Consider the following 4,858-nt stretch of genomic DNA (forward strand, 5'->3'; position numbering starts at 1 on the left):
TTTTTTTTGTCTTTTTAGGGCGGCACCTGCGGCATATGGAAGTTCCCAGGCTAGGGGTCAGATCAGAGCTCATTTGCCAGCTTATGCCACAGCCACAGCAATGCCAGATCTGAGCCACACCTGTTACCTACACCACAGCTCACAGCAATGCCGGGGCCAAGGAATGGAACCCGAGTCCTCATGGATACTAGTCAGGTTCATTACCACTGAGCCACAATGGGAACTCCCTATCATATGCATTTTAGTCATGTTTCTCTGATGGAATTCTGATTGACACAGAATGGTAAAATACAATGAAATTATTCAATAATATCAAATGCTTGAAAGACTGTCACATAAAAAAAGATTCTGAGCCTGAGGTTGGGTCTGTCTTGGCTAAATCAGGAGATTAAAAAGTGTAAAACCCTGGCAGTACCAAATAGACTCTCCTCCTGATGGAATCCAAACTGAGAGAAAATCAAAATGGAAATGATTTCTCTCTAAGTGATTTAATGTTATTTTATGTTGCACCTGGTGCCACCTGACAGCAGCTGGTATGGTGACTGAGCCCCACTCCCCCATGCTGGGAAACACAGACCGGATCCAACAAAAGTAAAGGATGCTCAGGGAGGGAAGACTTATGCATGATTTGGGCAAAGGAGGAAAATATTTCTGTATTTTCTAAATTTTGCACATCTCTAAATTCACAAACATCCCAATATGGATCATCATCTTCTAAGAATGCCAATCAGGTGTGCACGATTCTTGGGCACAAGCTAAGAGTCTCCAGGCAAGGGCTACAGGATGGCACGTGTGTTGGGAAACCAGTTACATCACCAGTCTTCTGCAAGGTGATTTACATTTGATGTTGCTGCATCGAATGGTTTTTGGTATCTGCCCTTGTGGAATGTAAAAGCTCATGTTGGAGTTTCTGTCGCGGCGCAGTGGTTAATGAATCCGACTAGGAACCATGAGGTTGCGGGTTCGGTCCCTGCCCTTGCTCAGTGGGTTAACGATCCGGCGTTGCCGTGAGCTGTGGTGTAGGTTGCAGACGCGGCTCGGATCCCGAGTTGCTGTGGCTCTGGCTTAGGCCGGTGGCTGCAGCTCCGATTCGACCCCTAGCCTGGGAACCTCCATATGCCACAGGAGCGGCCCAAGAAATAGCTAAAAAGACAAAAAAAAAAAAAACCCAAAAAAACAAAACCAAAAAAACCTAATGTTGACTTGTTTAAAAAGTAAAATGAAACAAGATGACAGTGACAGGCAACAACACAACACAGATCCTTACCCCACTTCAAAGATAAAGTATATTTACTTTGGATAACAAAAAAAATTGTGCTGGAGTTCCCATTGTGGCTCAGTGGTTAAAGAATCTGACTAGCATCCATGAGGACAGGTTCGATCCCTGGCCTTGTTCAGTGGCTTAAGGGTCCGGCATTGCCACGAGCTGTGGTGTAGGTCGAAGATGCGGCTCAGATCCAGGGTAGGCTGGTGGCTGCAGCTCCGATGGGAACCCCAGCCTGGGAACTTCTACGTGCCGTGGGTGCTGCCCTAAAAAGACCAAAAAAAAAAAAAAATGTGCTAACATTTTGTTCTCTGTTTTGTGAGTATTTATTGACGGGATTCATCCCCTAAAAAAATCTTTACCTTCAATCTTTCACTGAGATATGGAATCATTTATTTTTCTTCCTTGGATATTCAATTGGAACTGGTAGAGAACAGTATATTCTTGAGTTAAAAACAAACAAACAAAAAAACCCATTAAATTACCTTATGTCTGTCCACAGAAAAGAAAATCAGTAGATACTTCTGATTTTTATTTTCTTTTCATGAAGTTGCTAAAACATGTGTCCCTGATTCTATTTAGGATTACAATAGAACAGGTGAAAGGTTAACTAGGGACAAGCTGGGACCAGTAGCCAGGGCAAGGGCAGCATTAGACTTCGGACCTCATTTGCATATAGACCCAATTTGCACATGGACCCCATCTGTATATGGATCCTGTTTGCATGTGGACCTCATTTGCACTTGCAAGTCTTATTTGGTTAATGGTTAATAGGGACCATGCCCACACATAGGCAAGGAAGCTTGACCTGCATCTAACAGGAGAAACTTGTATAGTTACTTAAATTTACTTTCCCCCATCATTGGTATTCCTGTTAAATTTGAAATTCAAAGCTGAGGTTTAAATTCCTCACCGAGCTGAGACATTAGTGGGGGTGGAAAGACATCCATCCGTCTTCCACTGATAATGCCCTTAATATGCTGGGAGGCTTTGTGCTCTGTGCTTCATGATCAATTACACAAGTTCATTTTTCCATGCCTCTGGGCTCAGACGTGAAGCCCATGTCTTAAGTAGCAGGAGCCAATCCCTATGGCCTTGAGTCAGGAGGATAGCTAGAAACACTCCAAACCTCCAGCCCCTGGGCCCACCGGCTGTGCTCATAGCATACTGCCCGCTCATCTGAGACAATTCCATGCAGCTCAAATCCCAAACCAGACACGGAATCTGGAGGCTTGAAACTGATCTCTGCAGGCAGTAATTTCTCTAAGGGCCTGTTTCTCATCGGCTTTGCCCCTTCAGTGTTAGCCTGTGCAGTGTTAAAAACAGAAATAAGTGGAAGGTCTGCATTTGAAATGGGGAGCTATCACCTTTAACTCCACGTCTCTTGGAGAAATGATTTTACCTGGTAACTCTGGGACGATGCACCTGCAAAGCAACAGACATGCGGAGTAAAGAGAGTGTCTGCACTGGGGTGACTGTGGAAGCTGTGTGCCCTTGGTTCTTCCTGCCTGGGTCCCAGGCTCTGTGACCACTGCCGTACTGCCCCCAGAGCTTGGACATGCTGATTGGAAGGTCATTCATCCCAGTTTAAACTTGATTTAGGACTTCCCATTGTGGTTCAGTGGGTTAAGAACCTGACTAGTTTCCATGAGGATGTGGTTTGATCCCTGGCCTCACTCATGGGGTTTAAGGATCCAGCATGGCTGTGAGCTGTGGCATAGGTTGCAGATGTGGCTCGGATCCTGTGTTGCTGCGGCTGTGGTGCAGCTCCAATTCCACCCCTAGCCCAGTAGCTTCCATACGCCATAGGTGTGGCCCTAAAAAGGAAAAATAATAATAATATAAATAAAATAAAAATAAACTTGATTTAACACAGCCAGTTCAAGAACTCCTCTGCCCACCAGCCCACATTGCCGCCCTGTCCAGCAATCCTTCTGCCACTTCCCAGCCTTCTCTTTGATGCCATATTCAAATGTACTCTGATCTCCGTCAGAGCTATGGAATTCATGCAAAATCTCCAAAACTGAGATGTCTGTTTTCCATGTATACCCATGACTCCATTTTCAGTGTGAGTTCTGACTTTGAACATGTGGTTAAAAAACAAAAACAAAAAAAGCCTCCCATAACTTCTCTCTTTCCATTGTGTTTCTGTGGAACTTGAGTATTCTTGACACTTTGAGTGGCAATATCTGTGCTTGTGTGTGTACATAGATATGTACACGTATGTGAATATACACACATGTGCATATACACCCATGCATACGGACGCACACATGCAGGAGAAGCCTGGAGAGGCAGGAAGGCAGAGCAAGAGGGTTTAAGTGTGTTCGCATTGGCTGTTCTTTCCTTATTTAGCCATGAATGACACTGGCTGCAGGCACATCAAGGAACAGTCACTCTCAGCATCCTCTTGATCTCATTTATCTCCCTCAACAGACCTTGAGGCACCATGGAGGCCTCATCTATTACTTGATTTTTCAAAAGAATTACTATGGTAACACGGTCAAACGGAAAAGAAACTGCAGTCTTTTCATAAATGTTACTATAAACCCGCAGTTTCGAGATTAAAAAAAAAAAAGTATAAATCTGCCCAAAGTGAAACACTATGGCTGATTGCTCCATTTAAAAAAACATTAAAACCAATGTGTTTTTTTTTTAAAGTGTTTCAAAGGGGAACGGTAAGCATAACAGTTGCCAAGCAGTAGCTATTATCCTACTTTCCCCGATTTTAGGAACAATAGAAATAAAGCAGAATAAGTGATTAAAATGTGCTGAATGCTTATTTTGTGCCAAACTATTCACATAATTTGTGTACCCCTAGATAATGCGTACAGATACAGGTATACACACAAACATGGAATTATTTCATTAAGTAATGAAAATAACGCTGAGAGATAGATGCTTTATCCCTTTTTAAAAAAATTGTTTTATTTATTTATTTTGGCTGCCTCTCGTCATATGGCCAAGGATCTGATCTGAGCCAGAGTTGTGACCTACACTACAGCTGCAGCAATGCTGGATCCTTTAACCCACTGGGCTGGGCTGGCAGATCAAACCCAAGCCGTGGTATAGCAGAGACACCCTGAATCCCGTTGCACCACAGCAGGAACTCCTTTATCCCTATTTCAAAAATAAGAAGACTGAACCAATCAAGGGTAGTAAATGTTGTCATGTATTACAAAATTCTGATACTGATTCAAATGATCTGAACTTGGCCCATCTAATTGTCCCATGGGCACCCTCGCTTGGAAAGTTCCTACCACATCAGCACTGCTTTTATGCAGCATGATGTGAACATTTTAAGAACTAATGAACTGTGGTATAAAACCCCAGTAAGAGAGCAGATTAAATTTACACAGGAAGTGAAAGTATACATTATGTATCCTACCTTTGACCATGGTAAGTGAAATATACATGTGTGCATCTCAGTCAAAAGACTACACATTCTGGAGTTCTCACTGTGGTGCAGTATGGTGATGATTTGACTTGTCTCTGTGGAGGTGCCAGTTTGATCTTTGGCTGGAGCAGTGGGTTAACTTTTGCTACAAGATAATCACTAAAGGGATGTTGCCCATAGCTTAAACTATATGCAAT

Source organism: Sus scrofa, chromosome 14, assembly GCF_000003025.6.
Source record: "Sus scrofa isolate TJ Tabasco breed Duroc chromosome 14, Sscrofa11.1, whole genome shotgun sequence".
In the NCBI taxonomy this organism is placed as follows: Eukaryota; Metazoa; Chordata; class Mammalia; order Artiodactyla; family Suidae; genus Sus; species Sus scrofa.